General features: G+C 41.1%; 3 long non-coding RNA genes across 5 annotated transcripts in view; 2 read left to right on the top strand and 1 right to left on the bottom strand.

The window, feature by feature from the left end:
* LOC127529904 (uncharacterized) overlaps window positions 1–20000 on the bottom strand; it is a 146169-nt gene that overhangs the window by 88882 nt on the left and 37287 nt on the right. The window lies entirely within an intron of this gene.
* Window positions 1–20000, top strand: part of LOC127529905 (uncharacterized) — a 140508-nt gene that overhangs the window by 112343 nt on the left and 8165 nt on the right. The window lies entirely within an intron of this gene.
* Window positions 3895–11578, top strand: LOC114663215 (uncharacterized). The gene is made up of 4 exons (XR_007936506.1): window positions 3895–4001; window positions 7438–7625; window positions 10762–11257; window positions 11312–11578. It is a non-coding gene; the product is annotated as an uncharacterized LOC114663215 (long non-coding RNA).

The raw sequence follows: 20000 nt of genomic DNA, 5'->3' as shown, positions 1-20000 counted from the left end.
CCACACCTGCCCATGAAATAGCCTTTGAGTCAATTGTCCAATTACTTTTGAGCCCCTGAAATGAAGGGATTGTGTTAAAAAAATGCTTTAGTTGCCTCACATTTTTATGCAATCATTTTGTTCTCCCCACCCCACCCCACAGTACTGTAGGATCACCTATATCGCAAGTCATGTTTTCAAAGTTAACAAGCTTGGAGCAAACAGTGGTCTGGTCTGCTCTCCAGGCAGGACCAGGCTCCTAGCCTTTCTTAGGACATTAAGTGCAAGCCTTTCAAGGGTTGTCAGTCTATGTTAGGTACAGTTCAATCCTCACAACTTCGGGCTTAGCCATTGTTAATGTCTTGGACACTTGTCAGTGTTTCAGGGGAGAGGTAGCTCTTCACTTCAAAAGTGGGATCCTGTGTGAAAGGGCTTCCAGGCTTTGGGCTGCTTTTGTTTTAGTGGAGGAATCAGTTTAACAATATTTTAACAATAAAATACACGTTTTGCAGGTTGTGAGCATTTGACTGAATAACTTAATTTTTGGATTATGCGACACGAATAACATTATATTTTGTATTAATGTTTTGATATTGTTTGCAGTTGTTAAGTATTTTAGCCACTGCCCTCTTCAATCAAGGCAGAATTGTTAGTTTCATTCTGAATGAAAACATGAGATTAAATTTTATTTTTCTCAGCCATCACTACAAACCACATAAAGTAAGTAACATTTCAAGAAATATTTCATTTTGGGGTAGAGTATTCATTTAACAATTTAGGACAAGAAAAAAATCCTGGAAAATTAAAATTCCAGGCCCCCACACCCCCCCCCCCCCCCCCCCCCCGATCTGAACCCGAGTGGTGTTTTGTTATTGGACTTATGTGCTCATCACGGATTGTCCATAACGAACACCATGTTCAAACATAGGGGTGTTCATATGTGCACTTGGCACCAGGACACCCTAGGCCTCAGTTCAATGATCGACTTTGTGGTCGTGTCGTCGGACTTGCGGCCACATGTCTTGGACACTCGGGTGAAGAGAGGGGCGGAGCTGTCAACTGATCACCACCTGGTGGTGAGTTGGCTCCGATGGTGGGGGAGGATGCTGGTCAGGCGTGGTAGGCCCAAACGTGTTGTGAGGGTCTGCTGGGAATGTCTGGCAGAGCCCCCTGTCAGAAGTAGCTTCAACTCCCACCTCCGGCAGAATTTCGACCATGTCCCGAGGGAGGTGGGGGACATTGAGTCCGAATGGGCCATGTTCCGTGCCTCTATTGTTGAGGCGGCTGACCGGAGCTGTGGCCGTAAGGTGGTCAGTGCCTGTCGTGGCGGCAATCCCCGAACCCGTTGGTAGACACCAGCGGTGAAGGATGCCGTCAAGCTGAAGAAGGAGTCCTACCGGTCCCTTTTGTCCTGTGGGACCCTGGAGGCAGCTGAAAGGTACCGGCAGGCCAAGCGGAATGCGGCTTCAGTGGTTGCTGAGGCAAAAACTCGGGTGTGGGAGGAGTTTGGGGAGGCCAAGGAGAACGACTTTTGGACGGCTTCGAGAAGATTCTGGTCCACCGTCCAGCGGCTCAGGATGGGGAAGCAGTGCAGTGTCAACACTGTGTATGGTGGGGATGGTGCGCTGCTGACCTCGACTCGGGACGTTGTGGGTCGGTGGGGGGAGTACTTCGAAGACCTCCTCAATCCCATTAACATGCCTTCCAATGAGGAAGCAGAGCCTCTTTAAGAAAGGGGACCAGAGGGTGTGTTCCAACTACAGAGGGATCGCACTCCTCAGCCACCCTGGAAAAGTCTATTCAGGGGTCCTGGAGAGGAGGGTTCGTCGGATAGTCGAGCCTCGGATTCAGGAGGAACAGTGTGGTTTTCGTCCTGGTCGCGGAACAGTGGACCAGCTCTACACCCTTAGCAGGGTCCTGGAGGGTGCATGGGAGTTCGCCCAACCAGTCTACATGTGTTTTGTGGACTTGGAAAAGGCATTCGACCGTATCCCTCGGGGAATCCTGTGGGGGGTGCTCCGGGAGTATGGGGTACCGGACCCCCTGATAAGGGCTGTTCGGTCCCTGTACGATCGGTGCCAGAGCTTGGTCCGTATTGCCGGCAGTAAGTCGAACCCGTTTCCAGTGAGAGTTGGACTCCGCCAGGGCTGCCCTTTGTCACCGATTCTGTTCATAACTTTTATGGACAGAATTTCTAGGCACAGCCAGGGTGTTGAGGGGGTCCGGTTTGGTGGACTCAGGATTGGGTCACTGCTTTTTGCAGATGATGTTGTCCTGTTTGCTTCATCAGGCCGTGATCTTCAGCTCTCTCTGGATCGGTTCGCAGCCGAGTGTGAAGCGGCTGGGATGAGAATCAGCACCTCCAAATCCGAGACCATGGTCCTCAGCCAGAAAAGGGTGGAGTGCCCTCTCAGGGTTGGTAGCGAGATCCTGCCTCAAGTGGAGGAGTTCAAGTATCTCGGGGTCTTGTTCACGAGTGAGGGAAGAATGGAGCGTGAGATCGACAGGCGGATCGGTGCGGCATCCGCAGTAATGCGGGCGCTGCATCGGTCTGTCATTTACCAGTCAATCTATGTTCTACCCTCACCTATGGTCATGAGCTGTGGGTAGTGACCGAAAGAACGAGATCACGAATACAAGCGGCTGAAATGAGTTTCCTCCGCAGGGTGTCTGGGCTCTCCCTTAAAGATAGGCTGAGAAGCTCAGTCATCCGGGAGGGGCTCAGAGTAGGAGTCAGATGAGGTGGCTCGGGCATCTGACCAGGATGCCTCCTGGACGCCTCCCTGGTGAGGTGTTCCGGGCACGTCTAACCGGGAGGAGGCCCCGGGGAAGACCCAGGACACGCTGGAGGGACTATGTCTCTCGGCTGGCCTGGGAACACCTCAGGATTCTGCCGGAAGAGCTAGAAGAAGTGGCCGGGGAGAGGGAAGTCTGGGCATCTCTGCTCAAGCTGCTGCCCCCGCGACCCGACCTCGGATAAGCGGGAGAGGATGGAATGGAATGGAAATTAAAATTCTTGAGGATAGTATGGCACATCTAATAGTTAAGAATACCTGCTTGAGTAGACACAAACATTTGTGGAAATCCAAAACAAATTACTGAGTCATGGAGTTAAAAATTAAAATTTTGATGATTTCCAAAAAGTACCTGGAAGAGATATTGGAGCATGATAGACTGAATGGGCTGCTCTCATTTGTTCTTACCTAGAGGCTTGTGAAATTAAAGTGATGTGTTTGTGTTTTGTGCTGAGCTTGTGGTGGTGTACAACCCCATCTGGGAAGCAGGAAGACCAAATTTATAACTATTTATAATTATTTGTAAGGATCTGCACTGGTATCTGGAAGGTTGCTGGTTCAAATCCTGTTATTGCCAGAATGGATCCTACTCCATTGGGCCCTTGAACAAGGAAGGCCCTTTACCTGAACATTTCTCCAGGGGTGCTAAACAATGACTGACTCTGCACTTTGACCCCCAAAGGTCATGTGGAAAGGCAATTTCCCTTCAAAAAAAAGGAAATGGGGATTTGTTCATAAAGCTAACAATTGAAGAGAATAGAAATGAGGCCAACACCTAAACTAATTAAACTCTAAAACATTTAAGGAATTCTTAGATCTTCTGGGTCCAGAACCCTGCAAAAGTAACCCAAGAAATGACTGACTCTGCGTAAACACAACTTAATTTCTCAAGCCTTTTTTTTGTTTTTGTTGGTTAAATAATCCTTTTACATATTTAACCGAAAGGAAACATCAAGTTCTTATTACAAGTGAAATGTAAAACATTTGTTGTTAACAGACTGGAAAGAAGACAGCATTCAAATGTACAGCTGGATACAGTCCTAAAGTATTCTAAATTGTTTTGTTGCTTGTTATTTTTTGTATTCATCAAGTTTTGACATGACGATCTCTGATTTCTGCAGGGGCGTAAGGCTTCACGAGGGAGCGGCAGGATTTATATTCCACTCAGCTCTCAGCCATTTACTTTCATTTCTAAAACGTTTAGGGCCCCAGCGATGCCAGATCAAGGTAAGGAAATGCCAGATTTACTAAAATATTTTATATCTTCTCCTACTACAAACTGCGATTCGTTTTTTGATTTGCGTCTGCTTGCTTATCAGCTTTTCTAATTCAAATATGAGTTGCTTGTTCAAATCTAAAAGCTAGATTTGGAACTTAAAGACGCATGGACAAAAATGTCTGATTATCTTTTAAGTCTGTTAATTGTTGATTTGTTACTACATACAAATATCCTTAATAAATCTTTTAAAAAGAGAGTAACTTATTGCAGAATGAGAATGAAAATAAAATTCATGATTTTCTAAGTAGATTATATTATAATGTGGATGAAAGCTTTTGTCTGTCAGTCATAATTGAAAACATAGCAAAGAGAAAAGGTCAACTAAGATGTTAAAAATAAACTTTCCAGACAGCCCAACTTTGCATGAACTGACATGAAATAAGCAGTGAAATTATTTATAAAAATCTCTGAAATTTACTGTTGCCCAAAGTGTCCTTATTTGTGCAGCAGCTGTCCTGTTGGGTGGCTTCTTTCTCGCCTTATGAAAATAACTTTAGAGTAAATCATTAGTTAAACATTGATAATATTCAGTTGATTCTTTTGTGCACACTGTATGCCAGGGGTCTTCAAACTCAATTTTTATTGAGGGCCACAGAATTAACTTTACACCCCCACTGCAGGTGTAACTAACATCACAATGTGCCTTAAAAACAAGACACACAGGTACTTCTGCCACTTAAAAACTTTGTCCAGATGAACAGAATCAAATTTCTAGGATTTCCTTACCTGGATTATTGAGCATGCATCGAGACACAGGTACTTCTGGTTCTGTGGTAATCTCACTCACACATTTTGTGTCACATCTCTCACGAATGTGTCTTCCATCTTTATTAGCTTTTTTTCAGACATGGAAGCGTATTAGGAAAGTCACAATCAATAATATGTGAAAAAATCAACTAAAATAAAATAAATTAAAATAAAAAACCCTCAGTGCACTAAGTTGAGTGGGAACAGCAGTCAGGACAAAACCGAGAATATAGAGCTAAAGCAAAATATTTCTAAACAAAGCCCAATGTTCAGAAGTATATCGATAAGCATTTTAATGCATCAGGAAATTGATTAATATACTGCAAAATAAATTATGGATTTCTTGAAATATATCTTTTTCAAGAAATCTTGAAATGCATTTTATGATCTCTAAAACTGATTTCCTGATGTCTTGAAATGATATACTGTACATTTGGAGATACCTGAAATGCATTTCAAGAAATCTTGACATAAAGTCCTGTGCATTTTGAGATATCTCAAATACATCGTACTTGATCTCTCCTCCTCTTTCAGCATGGCCAACCACCAGATCCTCCTTGCCATAGTCTCTGACCTTGGCATCATTGGGATGGTTCTCAGTTGGTTTAAGGCCTGGGCAGATTCTACTGTATCCTGGCATGGAGAAATGTCGATGGTGGAACAGACAAGCATAAGATTGGTGCTGAGTTCTCTCATTTTCTCCTTATACACCTCATCACTAGGCCCCATTGTCCAGTCCCATGGTTTCTCTTTTAAGTGCTTTGCTGATGATACACAGCTGTGCATGTCATTATCTCCAGGGGGCCACACAGGATCAACTAGAATCTCTGCATGTCTCACTGACAGTGCAACCTGGTTGAGGGAGCACCTTCTCCAGCTCAACCTGGCAACATTGGACCTCCTTATTATCCCAGCTCATTTGTCCATTCCAGACTCCATCTCTGTCCAGCTCGACTCATTGTTGCTAACACCTGCCAGGTCAATACACAACGTTGGGATGGTGATCAATGTCCATCTCTCTTTCAATGATCAAGTTGTTGTGGTCTTTCAGTGTTGCAAAGTTACTCTTTAAAACATCCACAAGATCGGGCTATATTTGACAGAATAGTCAGCACAATTGCTGGTCCAAGCTTTGGTCTTGTCCCAGCTGGACTACTGCAATTCTCTGATGCTGTGTGTTAACAAGCTGTTGCAGATGATTCAACATGCAGCAACATGTCTGATGTTCATCCAGCAGACACAGGCACATGTCATTCTTCTTTGCAGGATCACTACATTGGCTTCCTGTAGCAGCACATATTAACTTGAAGTTCTGGATGTTTGCATACAGAGTAGTCAATGGGTCAACACCTTTACATATGGAGACACTTGTGAGGTCCTCTCATTATATTCACCCATTCAGGTCTGATGTTGAATGGTATCTGGTGATGCCACTTCTGCTTGGTGTTAAATCTCAATCCAGACTTTTTTTATGTGTAGCTCCTAACAGGTGGAACGAGCAGGCTACCTCCATTCAAAATTCTGACTCCCTAATGTATTTAAGCAGACTTTGAAGACTTTCTTGTTTGGTGAATTAGGTTTTGTAAGCTAGGAAGTGTAATTCACTTGTATTTTACTCTGAGCTCTTCTCTTGTGATAGTCAGTGTTGTTCTGTCACACTTGTTCCCAAACACTACCCCAGACTGATGTTTACTCAATTATGTTGACCTCTTTTCTATATCACTTTGCATAAAAACATCTGCTAAATGAATTAATGTAAATATGTGAAATTTGTTTACAGATATCTCCAAATAACGTTCTACACACTTCAAGATATATCAATTAATCTGATCCCCTTAAATTGTTGCTGCTATTTTTCATCATATTAGTGCATCCATAACTTGATGTGCTGTTGTTTGAGGAAGGGGGGTTCACAATGTCTGACATGAAACAAAAAAAAGAAAAAAGGAACATAACAATGAATTTCAGGGATTCAAAGATGATACCAATATATATATATATATATATATATATATATATATATATATATATATATATATATATATATATATATATGTCACTCTGTAGCTTCTAGTGATGTTCTCATCCTGTGTTCCATTTCAATGGTGCCTGTAAATGCAAGGTTCTGATTTTATATGTTTGTACATAACCCCTGTAACTATCAAACACAATTTCTGTTCATTTGCTGCAACATGCAGGCCAATATGGGCATGTGAATGAGTATTCATGTGAAGGACTTGCGCTCACTCCAGGTTTGGTTTTTACTTTCTACTTGGTGCAGCTGGGAAGGGCGTCACCCCCATAACTATGAAATAGATTAAAAGAGTCTGGAAAAGGATGAAATGACTTTTTGTTTAATGATGGCCTATTTAAGATTCACGTAGGGCAGAAGTCTACATATAATTTACAGCACTCCTTTGAGCAGTATTCAGCCCATTAGCAGCTAATTTTGATAGACACAAATGCAGGAGCTAAACTCAGCATCAGAGCTGGAAATAGGATGTTCCACTGACATTCCATTTGAAAAACAAAAGTCACCGGCCTTCAAAAATGGTCACCGTGAGGAAAGAGATTATGCAGACTTTACCTAAAGACAATGGAGACCAAGGTATTGTGATAGTACTTTCTATTTTTTAGGTGGCATTCTGCTGGAGAATGGGACCCTAGCCAATAAAATATAGATCTAACATTCAATAACCACCTAAGATGTTGCCTTTTTCTGATGCCAAGAAATCCATCCAAACTCTAAAAAGAAGAAACAGCATTGAGAGAAAAATCAACCTACAGCAGCATGTCCTGTCAAGTCTGACGGAGACTTCAAGCCAGTAAGACATGTTTCTTCTTCCTTTTTGCTAATTCCTTTTCCCTGCAGGCTATCAGATCCAGGGGCCTTCAGTGCAAGTCTCCTAAAGCAGTGGTTCTCAACCTGTGGGGTGGGCACCCCTAGAGGGGTGCAAAGTAACAAAAAGGGGGGGCGCGAAGATGTGAAAAAAAGAAAACAAGAATTGAAAAATACATCTATTGAAACCAAAACAAACTTAAACTACATTCTGATACTAGAAAAATAAATGTGGAGTTAGATAAAAGTCGATAAAAGTTAAGTAGGTATAATAAAATATGCATCTATGATATATCATTAATTAAAAAAGAACAAATTGGTATTAGTGGGCTCCTTTCAAAAAAACGTTAGGGGGGGCGCGATTAAAACTGTTATGAAAACTCGGGTCATAAATACTTAAAGGTTGAGAAACGCTGGTCTAAAGTTTCTTCCTTTCTTTGCAGCTGCACCTTATTCTGTTGCTAGGCTGTGCAGTAAGGGTGATGTCTTTGGCACGGTGTTAACAGCTTAGCTCACCATTAAGGGGGTTTGTTTTTTCATGCCTTTACATTGGACTTGTTCATGCCTGCTTCCTCCAGGTGCTTGTTAGGAAACAGCCTGGGTGTGTTCTCTATTTTATATTTATTTTTCTTTTTTTGTGCATTGCTTTATATTTTAAAATATTATTCTTCATGTTTCTATTGTGATAACAGAAACAGAAATGTAATAATATTGTCATATTTTTCCTGCTCATTTATTATGTACTCCCTATGTATTGTTGTTTTGGTGTTCTTCTGTGTTTCTTGTACTTTGTGAGTGGTACCCCTAAGAGCTGGCGCCACCCTGATGTCACTGATGGAGGACCACCCACAGCCTATATAGTCAGAGGCTGAGAGCTGATCCTCCAGTGGCTCACTGTCTGAAGTTTGGAGAGCGTTATTCTTTTGTAAGCATCAGGGTAAGGACCCTGGTTTAATGGACTTCAGATTATTGATCAAAAAAATTCTGTTGTGAAAAACGCAAAAAGAGCATATGGAAAGGTTATGAGCCAATGAATCAGTATTGTATAGTTTTACAGTGCACCACATGCCGAAAAGTAATTCTTAGAGGAAAGACACATTTTTAAATGAGGTGAGCATTTTGCTTGCATGCTTAGCATTGGTGCACTACAATATGATTGTTATGGATCTCTTCATGCTTGTGCACCTCTGTGTGGTGTTTCTCTGTTTGATTTAACGTATGCTCAATGCAAAATGTCATCCTGCTTATAAATAATATGCATGCATAGTTGCCTGCTTGCCTTTTCTTCCTCAATGGCAATGTCATTAAATCTACCTTCTAAGACGGCAGATATTTTACATGCAGCTGTCATTTTACCCATATCTTCATAACATCCCTACTAGTGATAAGTATACACTATTAATTGTATTTTACAATAGTCATGTCTAGCTTAATGACAACATATGATTCTGACCAGAGTGTTGTTAATCCTTTACATCATTAGGCATGTTGACATATACGATGCTGTTGATTTCATGTATTGTATGTCTAAGGAAGCGTCATCGTTAAAGCACGATGTCGTTAGTTAGGATGTTGTTAACCAAGTCATGACTGTAATATGTTTTTCATATTTGTACATTATTATATTTTAACACATCATGAACATTGTAATTTCATTATTAATATGTTTTTTAAACACATATGATTTACTTGACTTCTGGCAATAACAGATGCCACTCACTTCAATTAGTTAAATCAAGTGTCTACTGTACTGATCTTTTGGATTCTCCATTTTTGATTCTGTATTGTGTTTTCATCTTAGAATTCCATATTTGGACTTCTTTGTCATGGATTGCCCTTTTAGGTTAGTCTTTTTGCCTTATTTTGCCTTTTCTTGCTGTATTGTGTTCTTCTTTTGTTTGTAAAAATAAATTCCTTTTTATAAACATTCTTTGTGAACTTGTTTGCCAAGCCAAATGCTTTTGACAGTGTCCCTTTCCCTTGAGAGGCACTTATACCTGTTTAAAGACATTTAGAGCTTTAAAAGCTAGTTGCCCATTTTGGGGGCCTGTGGAGTTGGAAGATTAGGATGCCTAGGTGAAGTCTATTCTAGACAGGCTAGGGTAGGCCCTGGTTTTATGGGCCTTTTTGAGACCTCATGCCATTTTTCTATTTTCACTGCTGCTCCTTTTTAACAGCACTTTGGTTTAGTGATGGATGATTCGTGAACGATTTGTTCTTTTTTGAATAACTCTTTTCAGTGAATCATTTGAACAAATTCAGTGGAGCTTCATGGGATTCCTATGTGTGCCCTATGTGATGTCATCAGTCTCTTTCATTTCACTGGTTGATGTTTAAAGCACATGTGCAAAATTGGCCTGAAGCACAAGTTTTCACAAATCAGTCAAATGATTCTTCACTGCCTGAGAATTAGTCTAGCAATTCTCTTTCATTTGATTCATGAACAAAACATTATGAGTTACTCAATTCTCATTCACTTGTGATTCTGTAACAAAACGTCTTATTTGAATTATGCACCTTAAATATCAAATAGGACAATGGCATGTGAATTGTCATGTTAATTAATTAAGTAATAATTATAGTCATGTATGTGTGTTTATGTTCAGTACAATAAATAATTTGTATATATGTACAGTATAAAAAGTGTGAATTAATAAATAATACATTTTTAATGCAATCAGTTGGAACACAAAAGACTTCCCCTATACACTGTATTCCAAACACTAAAAGAATCAAATTAATCAAAAGAATTGATTCAATTATATGGGGAATTAAAAATAATCGATTCAGTAAAGTAAATTGAGATACTCATCATTACTTTGGTTTCTTCTTTTCTGTCCACAGACATGTTGGCTCACTAATACATTTAAATGTCTGTTGGTGACAGTTGTTGGGAATATTTGTGTCCCTGCTTGGCTGGTTCCTATACCAACACTCCTTTTGCCAAGATATGCTTTGGTTTCTGCTAATCACATTAGGAAAAAAGCAGCTTCAGAAAATGTAAAGATATGTTTGATGCTAACCCCTGAATTTGCATTAGTGTCAGATTGATTAAAGTGTCAGAAACCTGAATATTTTGTAATAGAGTTAAATTCATACATTTTTTCTCTCCCGTTTCACAGGTTGAATAGTGATGTAACATCAACACTGTTTCAGAAGACACCAAACTCCAACATGGACTGTCTGGAAAAGGCAACCTGTGGTATACTGATGGAGAACAAGGGTCCCATTACAATATCATCAAATTAGTTTCTTTTATTTCTTATACAACTGGATAAAGAAGAACTGATCGTAATTTTGAAATCAGATCACTTTTCTTAAGGTGATTTAAGAATGGCAAGAATGCCAAGAACCCTAAGAAGTTGTTTTTATGATGAGAAGGTCAAGGGGTAGGGCCGTCTTAACAAAGCTGTGCACTGTGGCCCCTACCTACACAACCACTCAGCAAGTCACAACATACATAGATTAGCAAGGGGCCCATATGCTCGTGGGGCTCCCGGGCAACTGCACAGAGTGCCCATTCGTTAAGACGGCCCTGCTAAAGGGCCATGTCAGCCCCTGCCTAATGAGACATTTCCTTTTAGTGGACGATTAGTGCTGGTGGCTGGTAGTCCCAACGTTGTAAATTGATGTCCCACCTCTGCGATCTCAGGGTAGACAGGAGAATGAAAGTGTCAACGCTGACCTTAATTACGAATCCATGGGCTTCTTTATCCAGTTATAATACATTTCTCTTAACATGAACATCTAAGTAAATCAGGTTTTAATGAAGCCAAAAAAATATAAAAATATAAACAAAACCCAAACTGTTAGGTTAAAGTTGCCAAAAAAAAAATAAAAAATAAAATCCAAACCCAAACTGTTAGGTTAAGGTTGCCAAAAAAATACATAAAAATAAAAAACACACAAAAAAATAGAAAACTAGAAACAAAATGCCAATAGGGCTCACAAAAACATGTAAAAAGATAAAAACTCTTTACTAACCAATTTACTTAGATGGCACATAAAAGATTGGAAAAGGAAGTGTTTCCTCTCCTGGCAGAATTAGCTGCTTTAACAGGAAAAAGTTGAGTTCCAGAAAAAACAAACATCCACATCCATGTCACTTTGGAACTATATAATGGAAGACAAATTGAAAACACTGCGGTGGGCTGGAGCCCTGCCCAGGGTTTATTTCCTGCCTTGTGCCCCGTGTTGGCTGGGATTGGCTCCAGCAGACCTCCGTGACCCTGTGTTCGGATTCAGCGGGTTGGAAAATGGATGGATGGATGATGGATGGATGGAAATTCAAAACAGACTAACATTCATCATGCCCACTGTCACTTTCCTGCCCCAGTGCTGCCCGCCCTAGGTGGGCCTTATTTCTCCCCAACCCCTGCAGGAATTAATACAACCATTCCAGCAAAATATCAGATTTTAGTTTTGTTGTCTATTTCACAAACTTCCACCTAAAATGTGTTTTGCATGAAATTTCACAATTTTGAAATTCAGTAGGGCGAGGTGCAGCAGGTAGCACTGCTGCTTCACAGTTAGGAGACCCGGGTTTGCTTTCCAGGTCCTCCCTGCGTGGAGTTTGCATGTTCTCCCTGTGTCTGCGTGAGTTTCCTCCGGGTGCTCCAGTTTCCTCCCACAGTCCAAAGACATGTAGGTTAGGTGCATTGGCGATCCTAAATTGTCCCTAGTGTGTGCTTGGTGTGTGTGTGTGTGTGTGCCATGCGGTGGGCTGGCACCCTGAACAGGGTTTGTTTCCTGCCTTGCGCCCTGTGTTGGCTGGGATTGGCTCCAGCAGACTTCCGTGACCCTATAGTTAGGATATAACAGGTTGGATAATGGATGTACAGATGGATGAAATTGGGCACATGCTGCCTTCACATTCTCACCATTTACTTGTAGTCTGAGGTAACACCATCAACACTCACATTCCCAACCCCATAAGAAGATCCAAGTCAGGAAATTGTGGCCGGCAACCATGCACACACACAAGCCAATAAATTTAGCAAATTGAGCAATGCTGTCAACCTCTGTTGCCCTTTCCACAGTGTGCATAAAAATAAATGTTGCCATGCTTTTTGCACACTGAGAAGAAGTTGCAGATGAGATGAAAATATATTGTGATGTGTCTTGCCATTGCATGGGCTGTAGGGAGTGGAAGCAACGTTGGGGTGGAGTCTTGGGGGAACACTTTTGTAAGGGCTTGGGGCACCTCCCTAGAGAGAGAGAGTTGAGTGACAGGGATCCGGGTTAATTAACAGTGTGTGAAGAAAAGGGGAGGTGGTGGCCGGAAGTGGCAGTTGTGGCTCAAGCAAAAGGAGGACAGTACCAAGTGGTGAAGGGAACGAACAGTTAAAGAGGTACATAGGACGAAAGTGAATTGTCTTTGTTATTTTGGAGGTGTCCCCATGACCCAGACAATGGGTGGTGGTAAGGTACCGTTTATATCGCGGTATATTCAATAAAAAGCCAATCGGCATTTGGAAGACACACCCAGACAAGCGGCTCCAGTGTCTGTTTTTTTCACAGAATCCACTGAATTTCTTTGCTCGTGCTAATCAATATTCAAAACGTCGCCACTGGCACCATACTTAGTGAGTTACTACCTAAAAACCTCACTCTTCTTACCTGAAATAACTTTTTATCTTAAATCATATACTGCATATTTACTGTATATCACACCTTTTAGCCACAACTAAAGCTGAAAAACTCCACTTTGTAAGCCACGTCTTTATCCTGTATGGCCCAAACTGCCCCTATCTGCACCCTCCTAAAAATGAAGGTGCCAGAGCGGTTCTTCAGAGTGCTGCCACAGGGGAATCGCTTTTGCTTCCCTAAAATACCCATCCACATTAAGGGTCATTTGGTTTATTTAGATCTGTAACTGGTCCCATACATTAAATAACCATGAAGAGATAATGGATTTGTAAAATGCCAATGAGTCCTGATTTTAAAAGTACTCTCGCCGCACACACTAACATCGACTAAGTCCCGGTTTTCTTATTCTGTTAGTGTCCTGCTTTTTCTTCTTCTTCAAAGCACAAAGAACTCATCCCAGAATTAAATAATATCTTACTAGCCAACCCGCGGCGTAGCATACGCCGCATAATTATTTATTGATGGGTGAACACTTCCTGAAAGACACAGTTGTCCAAATGGGGTGGGTTTCAGGATATGACTGTAAGTGAATGAAAAGATGGAACTCTGGAGAGAGCAACATACAATTGTCAGTGACTGAAAACTGGAGGACCGCCGCCGCGCCCCCACCTTCCAGAGCGAGGGGCGCCCAGTGAGGACGCCCTTTCTGACCCCTCCGCCTCTCCGGAGAGAGGGCGGGGAAGCGAGCCCGAGAGGTTTCCGGTAATAACCGTCCAATGACGGGTCGGCACAACCGGTAACGATCCTTCCGCAGGTTCACCTATGGAAACTTTGCTAGGACATTTACATCCTCTAGATAGGCAAGTTCAATCGTCTGACGCCCATTGCGCCCCCTCTGCCACGGCATTCTAGTCTGCCGATTTCTTAGTAATCTTTTAGTGATCGTTCAGTACGCACTGCCTGCTCATGTGCCCGCCCCCAACTCCTCACCTGAATTGCTTTTGTCTGTGTACAGTTCACATGCACCTGTGAGCCACGTTCAGGCCGGGTGAGGTTTCCTGTGTTGAGTCAAATTATGCCAAAGGCACCATACCTGGTGGTGCCCTTCCGTCAATTCCTTTAAGTTTCAGCTTTGCAACCATACAACCCCCCCGAACCCAAAGCCTTTGGTTACCCGGTTGGCTGCCCGGCGGGTCATGGGAATAACGCCGCTGGACCGCCAGTCGGCATTGTGTATTGTCGGAACTACGACGGTATGTGATCTTCTTCGAACCTCCGACTTTCGTTCTTGATTAATGAAAACATTTTTGGCAAAAGCTTTTGCTGTCGCGCCATGGTCGGCTGCTTAGTGAATTGTTGGTGGGCGGGGCTCGGTCTTGTGTGAGTCTTGCTTGCCACGGACTTAGTGAATTATATATACAGTATAGAATAGATTGCTGCGAATACAAAGACAGACTGCAGGCGACGCACATCCAACAGCCCTGGCACGTTTCTTTAACGAAGTCAAAGCTCCGCTCCGCCCCTCGAGAAGCCCAACGGCCGTCCACTCGCCGGAGATTTATACTTTGTACATCGAATTTAAAACCATTTCACTGAAAATGGTCACATATTTCTTAAATGTCACTTTAACCGAATTCAGTGATGTTAAAATGTTTTACCCCGTCAGATTATGTCTTTTAAACAGATGCATAATCCGTTTTTGTAATTGTTCACTTGTTTAAAAAAATACATCTTTTGGGTATAATTCATTTTATTTTGATGTTTGAATTAAGTGCATCATACTGAAAGCATTTTGTGTTTTGTGTGTAATTTACATTATTATATTAATTGGGTTGAAATAATTAATCAAAACTTTAATGACTTTAGTAAAAAAAAAAGGGAAAAAGTCATCTCAAAAGCAGCAGATTGAGGTTATTTTACGGTATTGGCAATAACTAACATTCAAACTATTGGCAATAACTAACACTCAACACAAGGGAATAGGCAAAAATAAGTGTTTTTTTTTTTTTATTTAAGACTGTGTAATGATTTACAAATCTGTGTAATATATACTTTTTTATGGCGCCGGTGTGGGGGATTCTTCGGAACGACCTGATGTTAACATAAGGAGCTCTTTATGGCAAATTTCATATTTTATGCAACTATAAGGTAAGTCGTGTAGGCTACGTAACACTTGCATAGCACTCACCCGTCTATGTTTGAAACGCGCTTATCCAGAGGGTTACAGGCAGAAGGGACTTATCTCAGCCGCCATCGGGCACAAGGCATGCAGGAACAATAAGCAGGGCACCGATCCATAACTTGGTGAGTATATACATGAGGGGCAAATTCGGTCCACCTAACCTGCATGTCCTGAACTGCGCGAGTAACGCACCGACATGAGGGGAACATACAAACTGCACACATAGTTTAAGTTATATACATCATCTTAATTCAACTGCATATGGAAACATGGACATACTCTTTTAGAAGGTGATACAAGACCTTTGATTAAAAAATGTGATATCTGAAAGACGTACAACAAAATACAGTAAGTAGAAACGTACAATAATACCATGCCGCACACGTGATAATTTTAAGTAAAATTAGGTAAACAAAGTAAACATTCCAGTGATTTTTTAGGCGCACTTTCTCTTTGTTAGGAGTTACAGGAAAATAGCAAATACGAAATTTTCAAGAGATACGGCACCTTTCGCGTTGCCCTCTGTTGTCGTGTTATACCGATCTTTCTCACTGTTGCTGTCTGCGTCTATGCGATCCACCAAAGACCACCGAAAACCTTTGGCACTCGGGTGTTTTTCATTCTGTCCTCTGAATGTGTCCTCCTCTTCCCGGGCTAATAGCGCGAATCTTAACTGAAATCTGCAGAATGCAGACCTGCCGGGTGACAGGTGGATGACAATCGGGCGGTCCGGTCCCGCCCGTCTGACCGTTGCAGTATGATTGTCAGCCATCAATCATAATTAAACCCTTTTAATGTAATGTTTTCCGAAGTGGTCACAAGACAAACAGCTACGGATAGGTCACAAGTTAATCACTGCACACGCGGTCACTCGCGCGGTCATTTGCACAAAAGCAAGGGCGCGTTCTTTATCGATCCATTTTAAAACCTTCATGGTGTAATTTAGGCCACCGAAGGTTCTCGTCGTGTAGCATCAAAGGCATATCAGGAGCCAAACTGGGCGCCAGTCCATCAGAAAAAAAAAAATCAGATCGATTTGTAATGTGAGGAGAAAGCCGCAGGGTCAGAGGCAGCCTTTTCATTCACACATCCTAAGGCAGCAGCGATAACCGCCGATCAATTTCGCCCCATTCAGCTGACAGACCGTCCCCGGTTTGCTCCAATGATTCAGTAAGAGCAATCGAACAAAATGACGCATACTTATAAATAAATAAATTAATTAAATAAAGTGCACCTGCGAGGCAAAACGAACTTACCTGTAGTGACAGTTGTCTTCTGTAACAGCAAAAAAAAAAGCGCGAATTTTACAGACAATCTCTGAACAGGTTCGCCTACACGAAGCTATTTATTAACAATCGTGCTTTGTTATGTGTTTATGCTTATAACAAGGAACTACTTTCTAACTAACAGACCTGCAGACAGAACTTGAATAAAAAATACTTTTATTTTAAGGTAAAATTTAATGTGAAAGTTTAAAGATGTCACAGAAAGCAAATGTGACGTTTAGAAATCGAAAAAGAGAAATGAATCACTAGAGTTTCCGTGCGTGGCTGGGGAAGATTTGGCAAACCTTCTTACTATTTCAAAAAGGTCCCCTTCCTGTTTTGTTCTTAGCTGTAAGGATTTGCTCTGTCCCGGTCTCCTTCCCGTTACAGTTTTTAATCGGTGCTGCTGTCTCGCCATAAGGAGACGGGCATTCGCAATCTGGTTGTTCTCTCTGTGAGGAGTTTGCATGTTCTGTCCGTATCCACGTTTGTTTCCACTGGGTGCTATGGTTTCTTCCCGCAGTCCAAAGCCATGCAGATAGGGTGAATTGGCATTGTTAAATGGACACCTCATGTGTTTGTATATGCGTGAGTGTGTGTTCTGATACATGACTTTAATTTATATGACATACAAATGCTGTCCCACCCCTCTCCAATCCATTCATTTTCTAGACCCACTTATCCAAGGCATTGTCCCTCTGGTGCCGACCCAAACAATCATCTGAGAACAAGGCAGGAACAACCCCTGGACAGGGTGCCAGGCCATCACAGGGTGAACACACATGTAGATACACATCAGGGGGAAATCCTCTCTGAGTGCACACTAGAAGCCACCACGGTTTCTTTGTTAAAGGCTCGTCAGAACCTAAAAAAATCCATGTGATATGCAGCTGTGTAACACAAAAAAGAAAACGTCTAACATATAAAGGGAAAAAGGAAATATATTTTAAATACCGGAACGTCACGTACTACCCCACTGAGTCATTGCTTGACAAAGAATTTTGTTCCGTAAAGGGTTTTTTTTTTGCACATGAAGTTGGTTCATTCGGCTTTGAAAAGGCTCCTAATGTGTGGACGAAACAGAAATCTTTAAAGTCTAGTAGGACACAAAGAGATCAAGAAAACCTGAACTGTGCCTGCGTGAGTGTGTGCAACGAAAGTCCTTTTAAAATCAGGAAAACTGCGCTTACTGTGTGCAGTGATCGCTTTCTCTTTTTGGAGTAGCCCTCTAAGGCAGTGGTCAAACTGCAGTGCACTGAGGACCACTTTGCTAAAGTCAGCTCTAAATAAAGGGACGACCACTTCACTCTGACAGGCACGTATTAGAGTAATTCTGCACTGTAAAAAAATTCAGTAAATTTAACGGTAAAAATACTGTAAATGGTGAAAGTAAAAGACCTTTTCTGAAAATAAGGAAAGTTACCTTATGTTCTACTGAAAATTACCTGTATATCTTAATACATTTCATTATTTTTTACAGCCAAGTTCTGTAAAATCGATATTTTTCTACCTTCAAAATATGCTAAATACCGTTTACTGATGCATTACAATCACACTGAAAAAATCTGTTAATTTTACAGTGTAAAACTGTTAAATAGCGAAGGTAAACAACCGTAAAATGTAAGACGGTAAAGCGCTGTTTCAGTAAAACCGTTTACGATATTTGCATAAGGACACGCCCCCTTTTACCACATTGTTCCCGGTGAACCGTATACCTGTGAATAGTCGGGAAAAAAACTTAAACAAAGTTAGCAGATTTATTTTCCCCTGAAGGTTTTTTGAGATTATGGAAGCTGATTTTTGGTGGATTGTATTCGATAAGTAGGACACCATACACCACAAAAGCAAACTTTACTTCCTTATCAGACAATGTGCTATTGCTTCCTTAAACACTGAAATGTTTTCAATGTGTATAATTAAATGGTACTTGTTTGCTATTGGTTGTTATTACTTTTCTGGTGCGAACTGTGTACTGGGGTTTGACCCTGACAATACATATTGTTTATTGATTGTCATACTTATTATACTACAGTACATCAATTTTTGGCTATGGTTAAACATTCCCTTCTTTTGGAATTTGTTGCAAAGAAAAATCAGTTTTTACTACAAAATTATACTGTAGGCCTAAAAATATGGTCACCTTATTTATTACAGTAAACTTTTGGCAACCCAGCTGACAGTATTTTACCGTAAATTTTACATTATTTTTGTTTACAGTGTGACTTATATTTCCTCATAATAAACCATTAGTCATGAAGCTGGAATCTATCTATATACTGCCTTTCACATCTATCTATCTATCTATCTATCTATCTATCTATCTATCTATCTATCTATCTATCTATCTACTATTTAGTGCTTTTCACTTCTATCTATCTATTATATAGTGCCTTTCACTTGTATCTTTTTATTGGTGACTAACAGGAAGAGTGCAAGGGCGCTTGTGCACCAGAAGACCATCGTGCACTGCTGCCACCTGGCGGTAGTTAAACATCATGAGCCGTGTAAATTGAATGTATGATAAAAATGAATTGTTTTTAAACAGTGGATTCAGAAAGTAACCAGACCTCTTCACTTTCTGCGAACTCTGTTGAGATGAAGATGTAATTTAAAATGGATAAATCTGCCATTTTTGACCAGCAATCTACACTTAATAACCCATCATGATAAAATAAAAACGTTTTCAGAAAGGTTTGCAAATTTATTAAAAGACAAAAGTCTCTTTCATACAAGTAGAAGGATGCATACCTTGATTCTGTACTTCTGTCTCTCAACGTGGACAGTATTGGTGTTGTACCTTACCTTGAAACGTTTGTCTTCCTTCTCTGAAATAACTTCCTGCCCTTGATGTTTGTTAGAAGTATAATTAGAGAAATCCATCATTCTCAGATTTTTGTATTACAGTATCTGAAGGAAGAAGTCACAAAGCCTCTTGTACCATTCATAACTAAAGGGTCAGGTAATACTACTACAGGGCGCATCAAGTGATTGAGTTATTTAATGTAAGGTCCCTTCACCTACATTCCCTGTCTTCCTCCCCTCATTACATACCACCTGGAACAGTTCTTGCAAGGACTTTGTCCTCTTTTGGCCTCCCTGCCAGGACAGATTAACTTTTTGCCCCTCTTCTGGGATGCCCTCTACTGCTCCTCCATCCCTGACTGCCCATGGCATTATAGGCTTGTAGGCTCCTTATTGTCCAACTACAGTGGAATTCTTATTATTATGTGCTAATCAATATAGAAATCATGTTAAAAAGTAAGTACACCCCATGGAAACTGGTCACTTTTTCTACAAACCTGACCAGGCAAACACATTTATCTAT

The sequence above is a fragment of the Erpetoichthys calabaricus genome, chromosome 12, assembly GCF_900747795.2.
Source record: "Erpetoichthys calabaricus chromosome 12, fErpCal1.3, whole genome shotgun sequence".
Taxonomy (NCBI): domain Eukaryota; kingdom Metazoa; phylum Chordata; class Cladistia; order Polypteriformes; family Polypteridae; genus Erpetoichthys; species Erpetoichthys calabaricus.
Note: the sequence above shows the minus strand (reverse complement) of the source record. Positions and strands in the feature narration are given on the sequence as shown.